This window comes from Corvus moneduloides, chromosome 4 (genome assembly GCF_009650955.1).
Source record: "Corvus moneduloides isolate bCorMon1 chromosome 4, bCorMon1.pri, whole genome shotgun sequence".
NCBI lineage: Eukaryota > Metazoa > Chordata > Aves > Passeriformes > Corvidae > Corvus > Corvus moneduloides.
This window is the reverse complement of record NC_045479.1, coordinates 44,430,881-44,457,054: the sequence shown is the minus strand read 5'-3', so window position 1 is coordinate 44,457,054 and position 26,174 is coordinate 44,430,881. Positions and strand designations below refer to the sequence as shown.

Sequence of the window (26,174 nt, the reverse complement as noted above, 5' to 3'; positions counted from 1 at the left end):
ACCTCCAAGGCTCAGGGGAACACAGCACCCCAGCACTGATCCTCGCATCCCAGCTCTGCACTTCCCAGAATGCTTGGGTTCTACTCTTCCCAAGGCTTTGTGTCAGCTCCATCATAAGGTATTGCAGTGAGTTATTCCTCTACCATGGTATTAATAGTATTTTGTCTCACAGAAGAGCTATGACATGTCCCAGCGGCATAGAGGGATCTAATAATAAAACCAGCAAGTGAAACCGCCTTTCTAAATTCCAACAGGTACAGCAACAATCATTTAAAATCTATTTAGGAATATCTGTTTAGCTGCTGTCAAGGTATATAATCAACTTTTAAAAGTTCTGATTACCTGATAGGATATACTATAGCTACTACATTTCAGAGAAACAAATATATTTTTGTGGTAAATGTTCTTATCACAAAGCTCTCAGCTGCAAATTTTTTTCCTGAATGCAGGAATTCACATGAACCTGCTCTGTAAGACAAAATCTAGGGAAAAAAAAATAGAGCCACAACCAAAATTGAAAAGGTACCTCTCAGGAAGGTACTCAGATGAAGACAAAGAATTTTTTAACCACAGACCACTATGGACCATTAAGGATGAGCCAAACTGAGACTCACTTACCTAGATTAATGGTCATAATGAACCATCTGTTGCTACAAAACTGTTTAAAATCTATTGTGTCTATTGAATGTAAGGACACGTACCAGTAAAACCACTTTGAACATGTGCCTGAGCTCCATTAGAGAACATGAATCCCCAGAATAGAGGTACTGATTTTAAAAATATAACAAAAACCTGTGAAGATTTTTGCTTCTTGCAACCATATATTTCCTTTCAAGCCTCTCAATTTAAGAAAATTATAGTTTGGTTTTTTATTAAACTTGTTTTCATTTTAATGTGTTTTTCATATGAACACATTCTCAAGACCTACAGCCATGGAAAATGTAGGTATGTCAACAAGTTGCTGAATGGTGCAGTTTTCAATGGGCTGGGCCACTGTTTATCTTTTCTTATGGATAACGATGAGCTTTTGCCTTGCTAACACTCAATGTTGTAACATGTTCCAGGAAGTTGCTGTGAGTCACAGTTTGAAAAATACCAGTAGCAAGGTCCTATTGATCTAGCTTTAAGCAACTGACTCCAAAAAGTAGAAGCTACATGATTTTGAGAAGGCAGAGCATCTTGACATTAACTTCTGTGGACAGTGACCTGTTATTGAGGCCAGATCCCTTCCAATAACTGACCAATTTTATTTAAAGCTAACTTCAGATACCTCTACCCTATGCTGAAATCTACAGGGCAGGTATATATGCAGGAGCATAGATATCCAAGTCTAGCACTTACACTCTAGTGAAGCCTCCAAAATTTTGTCTCATTTCCCTGTTCACTGAGTAAGTGCCTATAACTTTTCAGTGCATCAATTTCTACAGTTGCAGCTTGCAAAGTCACCTAAATTTAGGTATCAATAGACCCAAACATAGCTATTTCAATGACAAATAAAAGTATCAATGGTACATATCTGCTCCCCCTGTATCCGATGGGAAAGTTGAAGGGAGGAACGAGGTTTGACATAAGCCTGGGTGAGGTGAAGAGTCCAGCCAGCCACATTCAGTCCATGAATCTGGAACCTGGAGGGACAGTGGTCTCCCAGGGGCTACATCTGAAAAACCCAAGGAAGGACAGACAGTGCTTCCCAGGAGCCAGGACCCAAGACCTAGATGGGCACGGCTCAGTGGCACCAAGCACAGTTTGTTGCTCAGCCCTGATGGTTGATGGTGTTCTTCTTCAGGACCAAGATCTGCTGAGGTCTAAGAAGCTGGAGAAAGAAGCAGAACAGTCAAGTCAAATTTCTGTGACATTCTGCAGTAGAAGTGCTATGTCCCAGTCATATTACAGGCAACGTAAAGAAACTGCATTCAAGTTATAATGTACCATGAAAAATAAAGAATGCCCAGAATTAAACAAATAAATCGATTCTAAACTTTGTGTCAGGAGTATTTGTTTGAGAATTGTGATTTATAAGTCGTCAGTCAGCTGCCTCAGCCCAACCATTTTATTCTCGAAGACTCAACTGCAAATATGGTCATAAGGACTTTTAAAGTTATTTCTGAAATGTCTACACTTTATCCTTTTAGATTTTTTATGGATTTCACATGATATATGCAATTTTTGAGAATTGAAGTGCTACTTCTAATATTTCCAGTTAAATGAAATCTTTAAAATAGAAGGAATAACAAAATAAAATCTAAAACTATATTTAGAGTTCTGAATGCAATTAGGACAATTTCATTCAATTGATTTCTGAAGTTCCCACATGAGTGATCTACAGTGATATCATTCAGTATAACAGTAACAGGTGCTGAAAAAATCATTTTAAACAAATGAATTTTATCAAATTATCTGTTTTTTCCCTATTACAGCCAACTTTCCAAGTACTTCTGTGCAATTATCTAAATGAAGGTATATCAAAAAGTCCTTTGTTCCAAGATGTATTTCCATTTCTCATTACAAGATCACTTGAGTGATAGCATTGTTTACTCTCTTTTCTACAGAAGGATTTTATCACTGCTTGAAGACACAAAGAAGATAGTGCAAGAAGTGTACATGAATCCTATAGTTTAAACTACAGTTTTACTACAAGAATAAAATATACAGAAGAACTAGAAGGGACCTCCAGATGACACCTCATATATTCTCTTGCCTTCCGGAAGTAGTTATTCAAGTACTCTGATCTTACAGATCTCCAGTTGAGATGGAAACTCCAAAGGCTTGCCAAGCAATCTATTCCCTATCCTCACCATTAAAGTTTTCTGTAATTTCAAAAATAAATCTTCCCTGCTGTAATTTAGCCTATTACTTCTTGTTCTATCAAACAGAGGCAAAGGAAATAGATTGCTCTTTTCCTCCTTGGAGCAACCTCTTGTATTATAGTGTCTTTGTTCTACATTTTCTGTCAGACTAAATGAACATAATTTATTCTTTTTTTTTTCTTTTAGGTTATAATTTCTACATTTCTGTCTTTTTTGTCACTCTCCTTTGGACTGTTTCCAGTTGATTCTCTTCTTTCTTCAAGTCTGGTGTCTAAAACTGGACATGGTATTATAATTCAGTATGAAATTAAGATTTGTTAGTCCCAGATTTCATCTGATTATTTAAATAATGAAGCTAATCATCTCTCAAGAGGAGGATACCAAAGCTCTCATTCTAGTAATTGTCCTGCTGGAAAGCAAAGTCAAAAGTTAGATTAATTAAAGCACAGTTCAGTGAAAATCAATGTAAGGAAACTTGTTTTCCTTTTGGATTTGTGTCTTAAGCCTGACTGACCAAACATCTAAGAAAACACAAACTCTTATTCAAGTTTGTTTGCATCACACTATTCTATGAGCTTTCTGGCGTTCACTAGGAGTGAAACTCCTATGAAGTCTTTCCCTCAGTGCTGTTTATCTGCCTGTAAGAGATATTTCCAGATTCATGAAAACACAAACAGGGAAGCTGCCCAGGTATGAGCACTGGCCACTGACCCTGGGATGACAGCTGGAGTAGATGGGGAAGAAGGAGCAGGAGGTGACAGCGACTGGACCAAAAAAAACTGGTGCAGGTTTTAATAGCTGATTGAGGATTAGGCTGTGATTTTACAACTAGTTCTGTTGACTCTGACAAAACAGCCCCTACCATGAGTCCACCTCACCAGCTATTCTGAACAACAGCATGATTTCCTAAGCCCTACTTCTCAAACAGACTACATGGTTTCCTTGCAACAGTTGTGAGCTATATAAACAATGCCTTATTACATCCTATCTTTGTGTATAGGTTTTAGATCTCCTGTTGTATTAAAGCATGTTAAAGTTTTAAATGAGACATGCATGTCAGAACATCTATTCCCTTTCTTTCTTCTTTTCTGTCCTCTCATTTAACTGCTCTACTCTTCTCCCAAGAGAAAAATATCCATGCTTTTGAGAGCAGGATCCCAACATTCAACATGCTGTCATTTATTTTGTTCTTGCGGTAATTTTAGTAATAAATTCTGTTGTATATAGGTGGAGCCACTCAAGGATTACATAAGATATTCATTATATGAGACAAAAGGTCAGCCTATTTATTCATTCCTGGAGGACTAAGGAATGAATACTTGTGTCACCAATGGTGATACCAATTCCACTGCTAAGAGTTATGATTGTGACTCTAGGATTTTGGTCATAAATAAGTAAGCGGATAGTGGTATTTCTATTTGCATTAATTTAAAAAACTTCTGTAGAAACATTTTATATAATCACTATTTGTAAATGTGTTTGGTATTTCAGGTTACATTGAATACTGGGTATTTCAGGAACAATGCCATAAAATTTGAACAGTACATCAGCCTTAAGAAGCTGCTTCAGCCTACTGAGGAATTGCCATATTTGCTTACAGTTACTCCGATAACGTTGATATTAAGGATTACACACACTGTTAATTTCAAGAAGAATCCACCTCTTCAAAGGCATCTACTTTCTTTCCTAGTGATTATAGAGGAACTTTGGAGGTTATTCCTGCCATCAACTATCCAACATTAGGTACTTAACATGGCCTCCCTTTTTTCTTTGCCAGAGCTAAGACACTTAAAATACAGTACATAATGGGATCAGTGAAGGGTGGGAGCCAGGACACCGAATGAGAGAGGTGTAAAACCTCATGAAAAGATTTTCTATAGAGCAAGCAGTGACTGACCTGACAAATCAATCAGAGCACGACCAGAGACAAAGCTCCTACAACTGGCTGAAGAATGGAGCAGGCAGAAAGAGATAAATATGATAGCAAGAGAGAAAAAATCAGCTTGTCTTGGCTATGTAACACCAGAGATAAGGACTGGGATATTACTGGAGGAACTGGAAGCGATTGGCAAAATGACTGGAGCCTTGAGCTCCTAGGTCAAGGTTTTACCAAATAAAAAGATGTTAAACAGAAGCCCAGATGAACAACCTCATAATCTAAATTAGCATTGGTTAGTTGAGGAGAATCAGAGCAAGACACAAGGACAGGGAGAGGTATTAGAGCAGACTGGCAGAAACTGGGGAGGTTGTGGCGGACAAATATATAGCAGCGGGAAAAGGTAGAAAAGGTATCTCAGCCCCAAGACTGATTTGTTGTTAGAAAATGTGCATTTCATCACCACTGAAATTGGCCACATGAGAAGAGTAACTTACTTATCAGCTATTCCATCACATCCAGCTAGCAGAAGTGTGCTGTCTCCACATACAGCACAGCAAAACAGAGCTTGTTCACTACGAGAATTCTTTCCTTTTAATAGGTCTTGACTGGACATATAGTCAAAGTTTCTAAAGGCAGATTGCTAGGTTACTTACTTTGTCTCGCATTTACACAAACACCACAGACTCTCTTTCAGTAATGACTCTAATATTTGTTTGAGATGTTATTTGAAGATGGATACATCTTTTAAATACACTATTTAAAATTTCCACATCATTCCTATCTGAATTTGACTTTACTTTTGAAACACTCGTACTTTGCATGCCTTTTTTTTCTATGCATGTAACAGTTCTGTTCTACCCATTAAATTATTTATTTGGTGTAAGCAAGCTTCTGTCTTCATAAAATTAATTCCATAAAGATATTTACAGACAGACAGTAAAGATGCAAGCTCACATTTCCTACCATTTTTTTCTTGCTTTCAAATCTCTTCCTGGGAATGGGGCAAATTTCTAAAGTAGACATGATTGTGGACAAAGAACCCATAAAGTTTTGCTTAAACCACAGCAACAAATTGTTTTAACATTGTTTAATCTTTAAATACATTGAATACATATAATGTAACTAAATAGAATGTGGGATGAATTTGCAGAAATTTCAATATTTGGGTTTTACTGGATGTGACCATGTAAACAGGATGTAATGTTTACTTACTATAAAGCCCTTGTTAAGGACATTGTAAAACAACGTTTTTCAAATTGCAATTGGTTAAAGACCAGGGAAAAGGCACATAGCACACCAGCTCCTTACAGGTGCAAAACCAGACTACTGAATTCATGCAGTGAAAAAATATTTCTGCAAGTGTAAAACCTGCTTTAACCTGTGAATTCGGAACAAGGCAGAAGATATCAGACATTTTTGTTACTTGGCACCAGTTCTTGGAAGGTTCAAAGGTACTGCAGAGCTTCACCACCTCCAGTGAGGCACTTGGTGGTAGTTACTTACATTTCTATGAACCTAAACTTTTGCCATAAGGCAAGGAATCCTAGCCTTATTATCTTGACAGCCCTTGAAACCTGCTAGCTCACCTCTTAAGCCTGAATGAGATTCCCACTACAGGAAGCTCCCTCCCTGTCTCACCTCCAGGCTGAAGCACAGCCCCTCCATCAAGTGCTTGGAAAAAGGCAGCTGAAGACAAGAGCAGTTGGCACAGGCCAGCAGGATATGCTCCTCAGCATGCCCCAGTGGCACAGCAAGGAGGAAACTACCCTGGAATGCAGCCATTCCCCACTAGCTTGCTTGGGCAGCTTCCTGATCAGAGGTTTCTGTGAAATCCACTCCCACTTCTCCTCCCACACTGCTAAGGAAGCCTGTGAACCTTGAGCTGGGCTGTGACTTCCTCCAGGCAAAGGGCATCCAGAATTACGCAGTATGATGCAGAGCAGAGGAAGAAATAACCTGTCTCCAGCATTTCAGCCATAGAGTAAGTGGGGGTGGAAGCATTCCTATCATGACCTGCCTGTTGACACAACTACAGAGGAAAGAGTAGTTACTTTCCCAATTCATGCTACTTGAGATGATTGAAAAAAACAACCAAACAAACAGGGTATCAATTCCTTACACTTAATGCCTCTACTAACCTATTCTCTAATCTTCATCTGCAAGATAAAGCCTTCAAGGGCCACTGCATCTGTGAGAAAACATAGTGGTTGCTGGAAGGACCTACAACTGCTCACCACTGCTTTGGGCCATCCACTCTTTTGTCATTTTCACCTACCTGCCAACAATGTGCTAAGGAAGACGTGGAACTGGGCATTAGACAAACAACCCAATTGAGATGAGGGACAGAGACAGAAAACAGCACAATATTTGGAGAAAACAACATGACTTAGAAGTTCAGCGTCATTTTCCCCTTTCCCATACATGTTGATTCATCAGACTTATCTTTCTTCTCTCTATCTAATGCGTATTTGCAGCTTCAACCTAATCTTTCCAAGTTTCTCTCTATTCCTGAGAAGGGGCATAGTGGTAGGAGGTCCAGAACAAGAAGATGAGGTTGTTCCTCCATTCACATGCCAGTAAACAAATTCACAAGACAGAACTTAGCATGCATTATATAATGACATGCAGTCAGAATTTGCACCCGATATGGATTTGGTACAACACTTGAAAAATTTTTTAGAATCTGTCAGCCAACTTAATCTAAAAGTTCTGGAGCTATTTAAAAAGCGAGCTTGCTAAAGTGTAAATATGGCTCTCATTAGAGCCATTTTTCAGTAAGAACACTGAAGGAACTTACTGCATTTAAATGCTGAATGCACCACTGACTCATGTATCGACCATGACCAGTTCATACATAGTAGAGTCCCCATACACAGCTGGCAGTGCCAACCTGGTAACTTACAGCTAACTCAGTAAGGCTGAGAGTTGTTGTCCCAATTTCAAATGCAATGCAAACTGCACTGCAAACTTCTTTGTAAGTGCTTTAATTCACTCTCAAACAAGTGAGGAGAAATATCAAGGGAATGTGAGGGTGGGATCCATCTCATCCACCTTGACATACCTACATCAATGAAGTTTAGAGAGTGATATATCTGACGAAAAGTAGATGCCTGCTTTAAAATGAGTTGACTCACTTTATGGATAATATTGACTGTTTTGACTAGATCCCCACTGACCATGACTCCAGTCCTATCAGCTGCCTCTACCCACTCTAAAACAGGAGAGAAATTCAATGAGTTTGACTGAAGGCTAGGGATATTCCAGGACATGATCAAGTAAACTAGTAGCTAATATAGACTGTCTTCCAGTTCTCATTTTAGAGGAAATATTGATGATTCTACAGAGACATCACCACAGCAGAAATTATACCAAGATAATACAGATAGTCATTAAATAGGCATTAATTAAAAATCAGGGGAAAAAAAAGAGGTAGAATGGAATGACTTATTTTTAAAATCTTTTATAAGTATAAAGCTGTATTTTTTACAATGTTGTTTTATACTGTGCATATGCATACCAACCATATATACACCATTCATGAATATTCACTAAGAACCAACAAAGCATTTTTATGTAATGAAAGTCCTGGCACATTAGGAAGATCGTATGTTTGATAGTTTTCAGATTATATCATAGGCTTTAAACTATTGCTTGTAAAAAGATCCTGATCTTGAAATTTCAAAGCTATTCAAATAGAAATTATTTTGTTAACTACTGGGAAAAAGACTTATAAGTGACAACTTTTTTTTATAGAACGATATTCTTGTGACCAGCATGTGAGTGATACTTTTATTATATGCACTGAATACGGCATGGTTTTTGGATCATAGAACCTCTTCTAAAACAAAGCTGAAGAGCCACATAATTTTTCTTACAGAGCATGACATAATTTAATCCAAAGCTTGAAATCTGATAAATATTTTTTCCTTCCCCAATTGGCAAATTCCATTTTTCCTTACCCATAATTCTAGCAAAATATAAGCCAGCATGTGGATTTGTTAACATACCACTGAAGAAAGGAAGAAGGTCTCTATTCTAACTGTTTTTTCATAGAGAGAGAGGCATTGTCAAACTAACGATGAAATGCTGTATTTAAGACAAAATACAAGAAACATTTTCAAGTTACCAGAATTTAAAAATAAGGAGGATTTTTTTCTTAAATATAAGGATTGTGATTATCCACTTGCTTGTATTTGTCCTGTTACCTATGCCTTTGGAAGCTGCTACAAAACTGTGAATGATTACAGTAGAAGAAGAAAAAAGCATATATTCCATTAAAGTACATATCATGTTTATTAATTTTTAGTGACACAAAAAGTTTTTTTAATAAACTGTATAGAATTTGATCAGTCATGAAGAGATAATGACTTTTTTCCCAAGTACTATGTTTAGAATGTGCACACTTTTAAACAAAATACTGTGTGTTACCTTTTCATTTTATACAATTAGTCTTGTAATAGGTAGCTACACTTCCAGCCCTGCACAACAGAGTGCAGCAACATCATCTTCTCATATAGTTTTGCTAATGCTGAAGTTAAGTGGAATGTTTGGAAATGGAAATTAGTACCAGTCAGAAGACAACTATCATCTAGCTCCAAAAAGGTGCCAAATGCAGTAATGTACACTAGCTACAGGTATGCATCAACTATTAGATCGGAAACTCACAAAGAAAAACAACAATTTAAAGTCCTGAAAACAATGGGGCCACTCCAAAACATCTGCCACTTCCTACAACCTCCAATCTCATCTTAAGACAACAGGAAAGAAAATGTCCCTCAAAGCAATCCTGATCAATCATCCTCTTAGGTCTTTCATGTCTTAAGGAGAGAAGCCTGCATTCTTTGAAAACCGATCCATGCTTTTTTAAGTTGACTGTTAAGAACCTGATGCCTTTTCCTGGTCTTAAAATCAAGAGGCATACACGGTTAGAAGGGGAAAAGGGATTTTACCTTGGTATTTATTTTAAGGATCCTTAGGTGCACACGTCCAGGTCATATGCATCGAGATGCACCCCGCCGAGTCTATCTCTGCGTCCGCCCCCCCCACCATTGGGTATAACATTATAGGTTTTACTAATTAGCATATCTATCAAAGATTCCCCAATGAGAGGCTCAAGTGAGCCCCCCTCCCCAAGGAGCCTTCCCCTGGATGGTTCTATCTTGGTTTACAGAATGTGTTCTGGAGAGGACCTTGGGGTCTGGGGCACACTGATCTCTAGCTACGAAGCTTCTAAAACGTTTAGTCTCTTAGCTTGACAAACAAGTCTAAGAATGTAGGCAAAAAGCACTAGGAGTACAGAAGTTGTAAAAAGGCATAACAGGGGTATAAAAGAAAAGGCAAAAATCTTCATGGCATCAAACCAGATTCAAAAACCTTAAGGTTCTTCATTGAAACTTGCAGTTCTCAAATGAAAACTCAGCTGCCATCTTTCAGTGTTGAAATGTGTAAGTGCCTCATCTTTGGTACTAGAGCTCTCTGACAATAAGGGTTCAAGCAGCTCTGCAGTGGTAAATTATTGCCATTTACTGGTCTTTGCTCCTCTGATGGACAGGTTGAAAGTGATGTCTGGAGGTCTGCTAGTTCAACTTCTCATTCAAAGCCTCTCCAACCAAAGCATCTTGCTCATTCAGGTTTTGAGTATCTTCAAGGACTGAGATTCCACAATATTGACTGAAAGTCCATTCCAGCATTTGATTACATTAACAGTGAGAATGTTTTTCCTTATAGGCAGAATTTCCTGTATTGCAACTTGTGTCCATTAGCTCTTCCCCTGCCACCATACAACTCCAAGAAGAGTTTGGATCTCTTTCCTGTATTCACCCTATCACACTCTGCTCATACACATGTACCCCAGCCTGTGCAATCTTAGTGACACTGCTGCATTCAAAATCATGTGTCAGTCTCTTGTGCTGGGCAGCAAAACAGTACTACAGAAGCCGTCTCACAAGTGGCAGACAGAGGGAACAATTAATTTCCTAGACCTGCTGTTTACAGCTTGCTAATATAATCTGGGACGAGGCTGACCTTGTTTGCCCCAACTGCCAACTCGTGCTCATTGTGTCCACCAGTACCACAGGTCCCTTTCTACAAACCTGCTCTTCAGTCAGTTCACCTCCAGCATGTGCAAGACTTCTCACCTGTCTTTGCTGAGCTTAATGAGACTCCTGGCAATGCATTCCTCCAGCCTTTCTCGGTCCCTCTGAGTAACAGCCCTGCCCTCTGGCATACCAACTCCTTCCCTGAAGGCTGGTATCATCCACAAATCTGCTGATAGTGCAAGCTCTCGCACTACATCAGATCATTAGCAGTGAAGACACCGAACTGCTTTTACCCCAGAATCTGTCCCTGAAGAGGACTGCCACTAGCAATGAGCTGTGGGATGGACTTTATACTGCCAATCTCAACCTGTCTGGCCAGGTATTTCAACCAGTTTTCCGTCCACCTTATAATCTGCTTATCCTGTCCATATCTCACTATATCAAAGACCTTGGGAAAAGCTCTGCTAAAGTCAAGGTAAACAACATTCACTACTCTTCCCTTGTCCATAGAACCAGTCCACCTTACAATGATCAGTCAGGTTCATCAAGGGCAATTGGCCCATGGTAAATTCATGCTGCCTATTTTTAATCACCTTCTTGCAGTTCATGAGCTCAGAAATAGTTTCCAGGAGACTGAAGTTAGACTGCTTATCTTGTAGTTCCCTGGATCTTCTTTCTCAGTCTTCTTGAAGATGGGTATGACATTTGCCTCTTTCTTCTGTCCATCACAGACCTCCCCAGTCACCACAGGGAAGATGATGGGCAGAACACTCATTGGCTAGATTTCATATTTGCAGTCAGTCTAGGGTGTCCTGTTCATCCATACTGGCCTTGCACACATTTGCTTACCTTTCTTGACTTGGAATGGACCAATTCTGTGTTTTGAGAAGGCTGCTCCTGAAGGTCAACTAGCTGTGCCAGGGCAACTGACTGCCTCTCATGTGATCCTGCCCAGCAGATTCCAAAACAAGTTGAAATTTGCCCTTCAGTCAAAACTGGCAGTTTTACTACTTTCCTTGTTTATCTCAGGATTTTAAACTGTACAAACTCAGAGTTGCAGCCAAAGCTGCCTTCAACCTCTACACTCTCAGACAGATTGTTCATGAGTAGTAAGTTCAGTCAGAGCATCTCCTCTAGTTGCCTCACCAATCACCTATGTCAAGAAATTGTCATTGAATTTTCTGCACTTAATCCATGCCTCAAGTGCTGACATGTTTGGAACCTGGTGTTCCATAGAACAAGGAATTGCACTTTCACTGTTTTGACAGCAGAAACCTCACTTCACCTTCAAAAACTGAATATCCTTATCACCTGCCACAGGGCATCTTGGGGAGAGGGCTCCTTTAGCACAGCTGTAGTGCTGAGGAATACTGTGGCTCTGATGCAAAGGGATAGTAACATATCCCAATGATAAATGTGATAAGGAGGTTAGAAACGTGGTGCCAAGGCCTCTTGTGACAGGTGCTACCTTCATCACCTCTACTGAGGCTAGGAGTGGACAAGGAGACTAAGGGGACATTCTCAAGTTGCTGGTGCTAGCTCTGGAGATGAGCAGACTTCTTAGAATGGCCCCATACTGACCCAGTAATGAAGAGTTTTTGTCAGTTCACAGCTCCTGCTATTTAATGTGGCCATAGAATTCTGAATTTAATGATGTCTTCGTAACTTTCCAAGTCTGTAATTCTGCTGTTTAAGCTCCTGAACTCTTCTTGTTCTAAAATAATGACGAACTGAACATTTATCAGAAATACGGGACCGTCTGAGGCAGTTAAGGCTCCTGGTTTGCACAGGAGACAAGACCCAGACATATTAAGTCATGCTGAGTGAAAAGTTGCCTGTGGAGAAAACTTGTAGAGGCACATCCACATCTTGAATGTCTAACAAACAGAAAACAACTCACTTCCTGTCTGATACTCACTGTAGAAGGCCACACCACCTCAGCACTGTCCCCAAGAGACAGGTGTGTGGGGCACTCCTTGAATCATATCCTACACAAACAGGGGGAAGTCTCTGAGCTTGAGTAATGGGGAACTGTAGGCCCTGAAGGTAACAGAGTCTCTGTCAAGAAGCATTTACATTCTTAAGTCAAGCTCTTTCAGTCACCTCCATTCACAACTTTATACATTAATAATCCTATAATGTTACTGAAGATTTCACAAATATGCAGTTATGTTTTTAGGTTACAGGAAAGTTCTCTTGAAACAGGAAAATACTCTGTGTGAAAACTGAGTTTGGTGTCAGTTGAAGAGTCATGTTTAGTATCTCCATTTTTAATAATTAGCTGTTTCCGATTTTCTTCTACCATTTAAAACAGATAAAACTTCAAATAACTATTTGGAGAAAAGATAAAAAGGATTTAAAGGATCTTAAGTGAAATGAAAAACTTTAATGGATGTTAACTGTATATAAGACACCAATGGCTACAGTTAAAGAAAAACTGTGATACTGCCCTCCCAATTCAGTCTTGGCAATTCTGAAGCACCTGGTTCTTTTTATTTCACATGAAATGCTGAACTAGGGCATAGTTTAGACGGAAACTGCAGTAAAGCGAGAGAAATTCTATCATAACAGCAAGTGCTTTATATAGTGTTTCTCAGTTGCATGGGAAGCACAACAGCTGGGCTAGAAGACTATGGAATTTTAGCTAAAATATGACATTTCTGCTTTTAAAAAGAGGGAAAAATAAGTTATCTTGTTTCTTCATTTCCATTCCTGACTTCCAGTATCCTCTGCTTTACTCACATAATGCAGATTCTTTTTTATAATGTCTTATTGAGAAAAAAGATTTTTCACCAAGGAACATGAATTTACTTAACTTTGACTACTCTGAGCTTGTCTCAAGGTCTAAACTGCACATTTCTTCCTCGTTCATATGAAGAGGCATTTGACTTGTCCTTCTGGAGCCTTCCAAGGCTTTCAAGAAATTTAAAGGTCATACCTGTCCTGGCACTCTTACACAGGATCAGCCATTGTGTTATTCTGCAGAAACCAAGCCATTAGCTGTTGAAGACAGAGGAGGTGTGAGGGTGATGATGCTGCACTGTTCTGGGTTCCAGACAAACCCTTTTGCATCACTGGAACGGTAACATTTCTACTGTGAGCTGTTAGAAGAGCTACCTCTCCCCATCTTTCTAAAGCACGGCACGGATTTGATATAATTGCATGGCAAAAGAAAGGGGTTCTAATTGAAAAGCAACAGTTAAAAGTCTGTACTTCTTTTTCAGTTGCTTAACTTTACTGTTTGCAACATAAAATTATAATCTGGGATTAACTACAATTTCATTCTCCCCTCCACACTCACAGGGGCGTCATCAATCTCCAGAGATATATTCTATAGCTCCAGTGGCAAAGTGCTGCTGAAAGGAGGTTGAGGAAGTGGAAGATGGAAAGAAGTCTAAAACGGATGAGATTTACCAGAAGTTAAAACCAATGGGTCTATGGGAGGGCAGCAGTAGACAAGGCAGTGTTTTGGTACTTCAGCATTCAGGTTTAACGTTGACTTAAAACATTAATCTTACCAAAATCAAGCCTGTGAAATATGTCTTCTGTCTCTCTCATCTATATGAAAACATGTAGGAAGCATAGCCACTCCTACAACATCCCTTATTTGCAAGACTTTAGATGTGGAATTTATTTCATAAATGCATTTATTTTAAAACTTGTCCACATAAAAATAAAGGGGGGAAAAAAGTATACAGTTAAAAAAAATCTAAATATATATGTGCCATGATCCAAAAGGTCCTATATTAGATTCCTCATGAGTGAAGGAGAGAAACTTACTTCCAAATCTGAGTTTTGAAAATATCCAACTGGCTCTCTTTATGGATATGGAGGCTCAACTTCCCTCCATCTCCAAGGCCTGCAGACTTTTAGGTCTGTGAATACAGTGCAAAGTTTGGGGGCACACAGACTGAAAGCTGGCAACAGAAGGAAAATATAACGTGGTTGTTATCAGCCAAAAAGCCTTTTCTAACTCATATTTGTATCATCTGTGTCCATCCCCAAGGACATGCCTGCACGTAAAATGAAAGTTAATTTTCTATTTCTGTTTTCTTAAGAACACCACAAGATGACAGTTGTACCCCACCTGCCCTGAAAAAGGAATAAAGAGCACAGTTAACTATTCAGCCAGGTGCACTCCTTTCAAAATGCCTGTGGCAACTGGGCTAAGCAAACTAGAGGAAATATTTATCAAAAGAGCCACCACTTTATCATCCTTTTAAAGAGCAACAAGGAAGTGCTAGCAGCACCTAATTGCCTTGACTTCAGATTTCTTCTACTCCCTCACCAGTAATAACCAGGGGTACAATGTTCTGTCCTGCTGTTGTTATCTGAATAGTGTGGATGCTGGAGCCTTTGAAGGAGGACTAGAGGGAGTCCTGTCTTTCTCTGATTCTTATTCCTACATTCTCTTGCATTGATGCTGCCCTTCACACAGTGGTAGCAAGTCCATTTAAAAGACAATTTTTTTGTCCTGTAAACTTTCAGCTGAATTAATCTTTATCTATGTTGCAGTACAGGTGTGTGAAATGCTAATGCCAAAAGGAAACAAGGAAGAAGAGGTTGAAGATGTATGATATGCTTCTTTTTGGAAGCAGCACCAGTTTAAGCTCTCTTAAAGAAATTGTGCAACAACTTGCTGTTACCTAACTACTAGGAGTGGTTCCAGAACTTGCCATCAGTTTTGAGTATTTAGTGCATAACTGCAGAAAGCCACTCTGCTGGAGGGCAAAGCTATCAGGAACATTCAGGAGCTAGCTACTCAGACTACAAATGCTACAAATTCATAAGGTACTAGGTTTGGCAAGTCAACTACTGCATTAGGTTAGTGATATCATTATGTAAATTATTTACCTGCAGGCTCTCAGCATCAGAGATTTACCCAAAATCTCAGTTGTTCCTATAAGGAAACACCACCATGACCGTGTTGGTCAAGAGGAGATATGGATACTGTGCACACATTTTCATGTCTCAGAGGTGATCCCATGAAACAACTGCCTCCTTAGTTACATTACATTGCATATTTTGAGGAGATGTGAGCTTTTATATCAAAACTCATCCAATAAAAGAGTTAGGAGTTGTCTGTTTTTTCTTCCCCAGAGGTTTAAGGGGCTCTTAAAGAATGTGGAATATTTGTCCCCAAATAATTTTATGTATGCAGAGTCTTAAGTTAATACATAATCTGGCACACAATTCAAGAGTTACTTCCTGCAGTAGCTAGTTTGTGGTAATGACATATCATTTCTGTAGATTGTGTAAACTGCTGGCTCTGTTTTCATACTTCAATAAAATCAGAGCTTGTACTTCTCCTTTCATTACAATTAGGCAGAAGTTCAAACAACAAAACTTTATTGTTCATGTCTGTAAGTTAAATAACTGCAAAGTATAAAATGTTCTTAAACCAATATAACAACATGCAAAACACTGCTAAGTTCTACTGAAATTACAGTGTACCTTCAGAAGAGACTGATGTGCAAAGGCATCTGCTTGCAATTCTCCCATCTCCTCTCCACACGCCTTTATTTCTTGTCTAAGTGGTACTTCATGGAGCATATGAGAAAGAGCTTAGTATGGCTGAACTCTGGGATCAAACACTATAAATGCATATGCATTCAAACTGTGTCTTGTATCTTATATTCACACCAAAAAAAAAAAGTATTTTCATGTTAACAATCTATTTCTCTCTTCTAACTTCACAAAAATGCTGAAAAGTCATTTTTTAGAGATCAATATATATATTAAGTACTTTAAAGTTGTAAACCCTTACTAAAAGTTAATTGGCAATACTGCTGCAGAATATTAACTCAACTGGTGAGTTTCTTTGCAAGTATCTTTACTTACCATTTTTGAGCAGTGAATTGGCAGCAGTTTTGTCCAATTAATTTTGACATGAGTGAAGGATGATAAAGTGAACTGTTTATCAGTACTTAAATCCTGACTATTTTAAACATCCATGAAACATTACGCAGAATACTAGTACCACAGTTTTAAGAGATGATCCAACATTTTCTGAGAAATGACACTCAACTCCTCAACTCAAGCTCCAACGGACATACAAGTATATACAAACCCTTTTTAGGTAGTTGAGTTCAGGTCCTGGAAGTAATGCTGGGAGCTGTGACTTGAAAAGCTCCTGTTCTCTGGCTGATAGGTGAAGGTACCAGCACAAAGAGCAGTGCACAGATGAGGCTGGTACAGTGCTGCATTTGATAGTTTGCACTCCAAATGTGCCACCCGAGATAGCTGGCCTGCAATGGCCTCTCCTCCTGCCACACCCAGGCTCCTGCACATGCCTGTTTACTACTTCCTTTCCAAGTGTTAAACTTCCCATAACTTTATTTGCATTTACAGAGCTGTGGGTTTAAATATTTACAGCTACTCCATATTTAAGATCAGCAAGCTTTAGTAAGGCAATAACAACCCAATTTGGTGATCAGTGGCTTTGCCTTAGCTAATTTTAAGATTTGTTCCTAACATCCAGTGCGCAGTTAACTGGTGTGGCAATGGACAAAATTCCATCTGAGAGGATACCCACTTTCAAAACACCTAGAGAGCTGTGGTGTTTCAATGTGCATGACAGCTTTTTAAAAGGCTGGTGACTGCACAGCATATATTTTGTGGTGGAGTATTGTCATGTACTATGGCAGGGGGAGATGTGTTGAGCTACCTAAAATGCCATATAAAATCCTGCCTGCCAATTTTTCCTTCAAAAATTTGCAAACATCACATCCCCTCACTTTCCATGAGGAAAAGATGTTGAAGAATATTGAAGCTGCTTCAATGATTTGTTTGAGAAGTGCCTGTTTCTCTCCAGCTAGCACTGAACCAGTTGCAGGCATATAAAAGTCAGCTTCAATGACGTCTATACTTAGGAACCACAACTGGCCATCGAAACCAGCAAGGACAAAGAAAAAGGAAGTCTTTCTTTCTGCATCTTCCCTGGAACCAGAAGAGCACCAAAAAGCAGACCTTTGGTGACTCTTCATTACAACAGATGTTCAGTATATCATCCAGATACCCAGTGGAATATTTAATGAAAAGTTTTTTTACAGAACAGTATTATTGAATTCCAGCCATAAACCTCTTTATTCTACAGTAATTGTGCTTATGAAGATCATATACTGGAATTGGAAACTCTTCTCTCTCCCGAACTATAGGGTTTTTTGCTATATTTTTTTTTTTGTTTGGAATTTTTTTTGTGTTTTCCACTCCCCTCAAGAAAGAGGCAGGTGACCGTGGAGCAGCCCTTGGTGTTCTAATCACAAGACATGTCCCAAACATTTTGTGACAATGAGATGTGGAGTGGGTAGGGAGAAATGAAGAAAACCGCTGTATGAAGTTCTATCATTCTCAGACCTAACTGAAGCCAGTAGTACCAAAGTGAGAACAAAAAACCCCTTAACATTATAAACACTTGCCATTCATCAGTCAGTCCTTTCCTAAAACTTAAACAAATAAAAATTAAAAAGGCAGACAGTACTTACAAGGCTAAGCCTTTGTTAGCAGTGAAGCCACCAGAACGTCTTGAGCAGAGATTAGCAAACTAAGTAATCTTTTGGGAATTCTCCCATGCCATTCAGCTAGTTAACAAAACTGTTCCATTCTTTGATTGTGGTCCTGTAACAAGTTAGGACTGGATGTGGTGATCACAGATCTGCATAGCAAAGGGATACAGTCTGGATACTGCTGAAGACTCAGTTTGTGTGCCTAACATAACTGCTTTAGCTACCCAGAGAACTAAACCCCTGTGAAGAAGCCAGAATCGAGAATCACCACTGTAAGGAATATTTTTTACTACGTAGATTAGAAGTACAGGACTTGCTACCTTCCTCTCATACAATGTCTCTGCACTGGACACCGTTATTCTGAGTAATAAGCATTATATTGGAATGAGCAAAGCATATTAAAGGATAGCTCATTTCTGTATTTGAGCCCAGCGTACAGGTATTTTGCAATCACATTGCATATAATGACTATAAATGCAAATAGAGCCAAACAGCTACTAGGATATGTTTTCAGTGTTGAAATTCAATAGAGCTTCAGGTTCCAAGACACACTGTAAGAAGAAACAATTGAAGATATGCTGCTTTTTCAACCTTAAAACTGACGGAGTTTAAGTTTTCCAGGCCACGTGTCTATCTCAAGCTGATGTTTTCAAAAGAACTTTTTAACAAAAATCCAGGTGTGAAACTGAGGAAGGAAAACACCTCCCATTTTTACTGAAGTACAGGAAAAAGACTCCTAATGTACTTGAACAGGCCTTTACTTTGAAGGGAGAATTTGAAATTTAGTGGGAGAGTAGCCTTTGAATCAGAAATGCGCCTTTTGGGGAGTCTTCCTATTGAACAATGTGATAATGCTATAAGCTTTCGAATCTCAAGCTGCACAGCAAAAAAAATAATAATAATGATAAATATATTGAGAGCTAGAAGCTGGGTTTTCTGAAAAATCTGTGGCATCAGCAATGCTGCAGGCTGGTCCTTGCAGAGTTCCTCCTACCTGAGGCAGCAGCAGGGACATTCAGGCTGGGGCTCTGCTGTGTTCCGTGCTCCCTCTTCTGGCACCCAGGCCCCGCCAAGAGCCAGCAGCAGCCTCGAGGGGAGGGAGGGATAGGGGATGTTGGGAGGCTACCACAAATGCATCCTGTTGGGTATACACCACTTCTATTTCTGTCTTTATCAGGGATTTACAGAGTAGCGAGTTTCTTGTATCAAACTAGTGGCCTCTAACGAAGTGCTTCTCATTTTCTGAGTTCCAAATTCAAGCCGCTGGAAAATAAACGCAGAAATATCAACGAGACTCTACCATATGCATACAGCCTTCTCAGCACTGCAACTGTTCTGAGGAGCAGAGCATCCCAATAACGTTACACCAGGAAAGCCCTAATAATGCAGACAGGACCACAGCATGTACCCACAAGTTCAAGAAAGAGCCTATAGCTGAATTTCACCCAGCTCTAAAATTATGGCTAGCACTCCTACTGCTGAATGACCTCTACCCTCAAATAACCTGTACATTATATTCACTGAAACTGTGCTTTGATTAAATGAAAACCAACCCAATTTAGCAGACATTCTTTCATTGAATCCCTCTATGCCTTAGCTTTCTCTGCAATATATGATGATAATGCTACTAGCTCAGAATTTTGGGAATTCATTAGTATGGGCATTCAGATACTCTCCTAATGATTACTCTAGAAAAGCCTGCAGGAAAAGCAAAAGAAAAAAATCTGTATACAGATAAATACTTAACATTATGCAGATACAGAGAAATAACTTTTCTATTTTTTTAATTCAGTGAGCAGTTTCCAACTCGAACTGAAGGATCATGCATTAAAAAAGTGATCATATAATGAAGGATTATCATAACACACGTCATAGATAGAAAACTTAAGCAATGAGCAGTGAATTCTTCAAGCTTAATTTTTATATATGTTAAAGTTTGCATGTAATTATACATAATTTTATGTTCAGATGCAAACAGAAACTATTAGACTTTTATTTAAAGTCAAGAATCTCTGGCAGATAAAAAAATTAGTAAATTGAATGTCTATGTATTTTCTTATATAAATAAATAGATAAATCCTGAGATGAACTTGGCTGCAGCTAGTGACCCAAATATTAAAAAAAAAAAAATTAAAAACATCTTTGAAAGCTTAATTAGCATATTTTGGCAAAAGGAGATTATTCCTTAGAACAAAAATTAAATGACATGGGGAAATTCACACTATCAAATACATACCATAATTACTGTATATTACTGCAAACATGACACAAACACCTGGATTAAGGATACACAACTCCATTTTCATAACTTCGAAGCAAAATTAATTCCAATGGAACATCATGGAGGCTCTGGAATAGCTTGGCAACGTCTCAAAGGAAAAACTGTGACATTATTTAATTTTCCTAAAGCAAAGTGAAGAAGGAGCCTGGACTTATTAAAACAGAGGTAACAGATGAAACACAATATTCTCAGGGTTTCATTCACAGATAGGCTTACTTCACTTTTATTGTCTTATAAATCTAGCCAAACTTGTAGCATTAAAGAAAAAAATTATCTATTTTGACTTTGTAAAGTATCACTAGAGTAACTTCCTGAAGGATTAAACAAGACAGGAAGCAGTTTCATTCCGAGACACCACTCTATAAATTCAGGCCACTCCTGTTTATGCTGGGGAACTTACTACAAGCAGTCTGCAGTGCAGCATGTGACTCAGGGCACTGGGAAGTTCGTGTTCAACAAACTGGAATAAAATACTTAGAACAATAAAGAAGGTCTAATTTCTTGATTTGTAATGAAGTGTGAATAGTACTTAATATTCCTGAATCAGCAAAAGATAGAAACATTAGGGTAAATCTACCTAAGGAGATCTGTATCCAAAGTCACCTGTGACACTGTTGAAAGCACACAGAGAAGGGGTTGTCCCACTCAAAATTATCAGATTTGCCTCACTCCCTTGCTCAAGTCCCCATTTTCTTTCATCTTTTTTGTTCTTCAGCAGGACTGTGAGAATTTTTCCAGCTTCTTGACTGTTTTCCATTACATGTGAGGGAGTCTCATGGAGGCAAGAAACCTTTCCCCAGCATGCCATTTCCCCACTCTGCACACTAGGCTAAGCAGAGACTGGCTTGCGTAACATGTTTGAACATGGCTACCCCAAATATCCAGACTGCACTTTTGCCTCTCAGTAAAGAGTTAGGGGACTATGCTCACTCTTTGAACACTATTAAGTGCATCTCAGCTCAGAACCAGACACTGACCCTGCTCTATTCATCAACTGCTCTTAAACATAGCAACCCTGAGAGCCTCAGAAGCCCCAAAACCAAGAATTGATAGAAGACATAGGAGCATATATGCACTCCATTTCTGTATTTTCCTAAGCAATTTTCATTGCTTACAAAGAGAGTTTGCAACAAGATTCTGGGTAAGACATCTTACACTAAGGTTTAAAATTCAGAAGTAGTAGCAGCTCAGCCTAATAAACATTTTTTATAATATCTGGAGGTTAACAGTCATAGATTCCCCTCAGAGCTTTAAATGCTATCATGTTTCTGCAAGCAACAGGAACTGATACTCAACTACTTTTGATAACCCTTTATAGTAAACAACTTCAAAAACTGTTTCTCATTAGCTTTTTTTTTTCAGTTATATTAGACACAACTGTAGTTAAAAATTTAAGTCCTATGTTTTAAGTGTGATTTTCAAATTAGATATCACATCAGCATTTGACCAATGCACTAGGTTTGAGGGGATTTGTTTTCCAGTTACTCTGAAAATAAAAATACTTCCTTTTATCTGGGCAACACAACAGCATTCAATGCAATGCACCTATCTATCAGCAGTCTATAAAGCCAAATCCAGATTAAGCATATCACTAACAGATACATTGAAAATCATAATTAAACAACAACAAATTTCTTCCCTTTAAAGTACATCTGTGGGTATTCATGTGTCGTCACTGCTTTAAGTTCTTATCTGCTTGGGCCATTTTAATAGATTACTTCATTTATATGTTATTTGGTCAGTATTTATTTACTATTTAAGTTTTCAGAAGTGTTTTTCTGGCACATATTATACTGAAATGCATAAATTGTCACGTGTATTGTCTGTCCACACATTCACAGTTGCACAAACTACTTCCCTTTTCATTTATGCCTATATTAAAGTTAGGTAAGGCAACGGCTTACTCAGAGAAATTTCAACATAATTTTAGCTACTGTAGACTGTCATTTGAATTGGTAAAAATATAAAGATGAGACAGTGCTACATGATGAGGAAATATTGCTGGCAAATCTGCAATACTGAGAACTTTCATACTAGTAGGATTTCACCACTTTGACTTCTAACAAACATCATGAAGTTACTAGGTTTGGTTTTGCTTTAAGTTAACTGGACCTTCCCCATCCAAGTATGACACCGTAATTCTTAATCTACAAAAACCCTTTCAGTCTGAGCCAAATTTAATCTGATCGTTTCTGTATTTCTGAGCATGGTTCCTTTTTAACATTCAGAAGAACTCTCTCAGTTTTGCATCTCAATCAAACTTTCACACATTCAACCAGAAACATGAATCACACTAGTGCTATTTCAGGGAACAGTGTACAGCTATAGTGGCAGGGGGAAGTGTGCCATCCACCAGATGACACTGAGGTCGTCATGAAGTAATGTATGACATTAAAGGTAAAGGTAATTTACTAAAACCAAACTTTTTTTTTTCAAAGAAAAAATTTGCACCCATTTGCTGTAAGGACATTCATGACTTCTGTGCTATAGACCAATGCCTGCTAGAACATCAAAACATTTTTTGCCACTGAGGCCCTAATCTGCATTACAGTTATGATAACTTAAAGCAGCAAATTTTTTTTGCCTGCAAGAAAACTGTATGAATTTAATAATCTTTGTAAACTTACTGCCGAAGTATTGCCAACCCACAGCGTTCAGAATACCTAAGTCAGGACCTACAAGAGAATTAGGATTTCAAAAGTATGGCAGTTTTGAAATCAAGTGGGAATGCATGTACATATTTATTTTTACTTCTCCTTCAGTTGCATTTAGGGTTTTCTTGCTTTGTGTTTCATACTTCATTACACAACTGAAAAACCATCAACTTTGAAGTGCTTATAACTTAAGAGTTTATGACCATAAAATTCACTGATTCCAGGAGGTGAACCTTTGTGAAGAACAGCAAGTACTAAAAAATTACAATAATTACAGATAACATTTTTTAAAGTGCTTAATCAATTTACTTGGGTATTTTCAATAGCGTTTACGTAGCCAAATTTTCCTTCTGTTTTATTTCCTGAGTACTAATACCATAAGGTTGAAATGAAGAAGGTACGCATCATCTTGGAAGATTTAGGAGGGTAAGTGTCATAAATTATTTAAATAAACACCTTAAGAAGGTGGGTCTTTTCAATGCAAAACTGTTTTTAATTTTTTTTTTAAAGATTATCTAACCCAAGCCTCCTGGGGTAGTCAAGTTCCAGTAACTGTACTAAACATTGTGTACAAGTGTGCAGAAGTAGCCTGTAATGCTGTACCTCCATCCTCCCACCTTTGCTATGCTATTTAGCATTTAATTTCATGCATAAGACCTTTCACTTATGATTTAATGGTGTACCATTGAAGACTAGTCACTTACGGTCTACATTAAGTAGCAGAATCTTTAAAAGAAACTAGCACACTAACACATAATAAAGAATTTTAAAATATTATTCAGTAAGAAGGGGTAGGGCTTGCTGAGTAAACGCCCCTTCTTGAACTGTACATTTGTCACAGCAAGTTAAGTAAACAGTGAAGTCTTTAGCTCAGCATCTGCAGCTACTCCAACACTTTAACATTTTTTATTAAATATGGTTGAGCTACGTGTTACTAAAATTTGCCAAATTCACCTTTCTGGCCCTCTCCTCTACCAGAAGTTCATCCTGTAATTCTTGTGCTTATTTTTACATTGCACCTCTATTACATGCTGTCTGCAGTCTTAAGAGGGAATTTACTGGATTCTCTACTCCATCTAATAGGTTGCATTTTCAAAAAACAGATACATAGCACATGCACATACAAATAAAATTAACTTCCGTTTCTACGGATTTATAGTTTACTGTTTAATAAAAGTAGCACACAGCTAGTGATACTAGTTACACTAATCAGAATGTAATGTTGCTACAATTCAAGAGCAGCACAAGCAAAAATGGAAATGAGCGAGAATATTTCACCCACCAGAAAGCAAATGCAGAATTAGTGGAACACTGACAAGAGCAACTGTGGCCTGCTCTCTGTAAAGCAGCAATACTGCAGATAGGTAATAAGCACAAAATTTAGTATTAAGCATTCAAGAAAAAAATTTGAAACTGCAACACAGGATACAGCTGCTAGAACAGAATATTCACTTAACATAGCTATACTTAAAAAACCCCAACCAATAGAGAGGCAAAAAAACCCCATGCAACCAGTATTGAATAGTGACAATTCAGTTATTGGACCTGTCCTGTTTGTCTGCAAGAATTCCGTTAACACATTTATACACTGAAACTCATTGTATATGATAACACTTCCGAACAGTACAGGTTTTATTTTACAAATAAACTCATATTGCATTGATAAATACTATACAGAGATCAATAAAAGGACTTTTTTCTAAACAGCAAGATTTTTTCCTTTTCCCTACTTTTGATCTTTGACTCTTTAATACGCAACAAGATATTTCATAATTCCTTAATATCAAGGTAATTTTCGTACATTTAAAAATTCTAACTTCCATCAGAAATATGTCATTTCCTTTATTTAATACCATTAAAAAGCATGCATATTTAAGACAAATAGATCGGGGGAAAAAAAAAAAAGTCTTAATGCACAAGCCCCTTCTGTAACTCGAAAACGGAGGAGCCCCGATCAACATTAAACAAACAAAACCTATGGTGTCATACTAAAATCATCTTCACAACCTTATCGTAAGGGATCTCCACCTGTTTCAGCTATAAGCCGAATAACCAAGCTATAAGAACCAAGACATCGTTAATGTAAAACAGTAATTATTACCAAGCTGGCATCGCAAGATCAGAGTCCAAGAGACATTTTGTACCTTGGTGCTGGATAATGTTACTTGAAGCATCAGCCTAATAGCCGGTTTATTCATAAGGCACGCACTAAAATGAAACAAACAGTAATTAAGTGCTGAGAGTGACCTAGTTAGCTACACAAGGAGCTCGATCGTCCTGTCATTCATTACAGGTTCGCCGGAATCCGACAGGAACGGTCCCGTCCGCCCGGGCAGCGCGGGACGGAGCGGGGCGCAGCGACCCCCGCGCGGGCAGCCCCGGACTCCGGCCCGGTGCCGCCAGCCGCTCCCGCAGCCCCGAGGTCTCCGGGAGCTGCGCCCCGGCGAGAGCAGCGCCAAGGCCGCCTGCCTTGGCCTTCGCCTTCCCCTCCCCCGCGCCGCAGCTCCGGCAGCTCCGCGCTGCAGCCTCTGACTCGCTCGCTGCTCGCGTCCCCCTTCACCTCCCTCTCCTCCCTCCCCCAACGCGCGCGCTCGAGAATCTCCTCTCGGCGGCGGGAGGGCGGTGAAATCCTCCGCTCTCCTCCCTCCGCGCTCCGTAACGCGAACGAGCCGCCGCCTTCTGTTCCTCAGCCTCGGCCAAGTCGGCGTTTGTTGACAGGCTCTGCCGGGCACAAAATGGGGCTGCCGCTTCCATGGGCGCCGCCATTTTGTGAGGAGCCTCCGCGCTCCCTGCAGCAGCCGCAGCCTCAGTCGCGGCGGCCGCGGCAGCCCAAGCGCCCCGGAGCGGCGGCCGGGGTCTGTGTAATGGTTGAATAAAGTGACCCCGTCTAGGGAATCCCCGGCTGACAGTTACGTAAGGGACCGTGCGCAATTGCTGTGCATAGCATGGAAACCCACCTAGCCCTGCTACGCAACTTGCCTGTCCTCCCCTCTGCCTCCCGCTCCCCTCA

The 26,174-nt window shown here is 39.1% G+C and overlaps 1 long non-coding RNA gene across 4 annotated transcripts in view; it reads right to left on the bottom strand.

The window, feature by feature from the left end:
* LOC116442872 overlaps nucleotides 1–26,174 on the bottom strand; it is a 49,210-nt gene that overhangs the window by 21,093 nt on the left and 1,943 nt on the right. For 2 of the 4 annotated variants that reach the window (XR_004239673.1, XR_004239675.1), the window contains exons 1-3: nucleotides 24,447–26,109; nucleotides 23,138–23,185; nucleotides 18,209–19,492 (exon numbers count right to left, since the gene is read on the bottom strand). This is a non-coding gene — a long non-coding RNA (uncharacterized LOC116442872). Of the gene's footprint in view, nucleotides 1–16,052; nucleotides 16,265–16,794; nucleotides 19,493–23,137; nucleotides 23,186–24,446; nucleotides 26,110–26,174 lie in introns of those variants that run through there. The other 2 variants (XR_004239676.1, XR_004239674.1) reach the window with 2 other exon arrangements.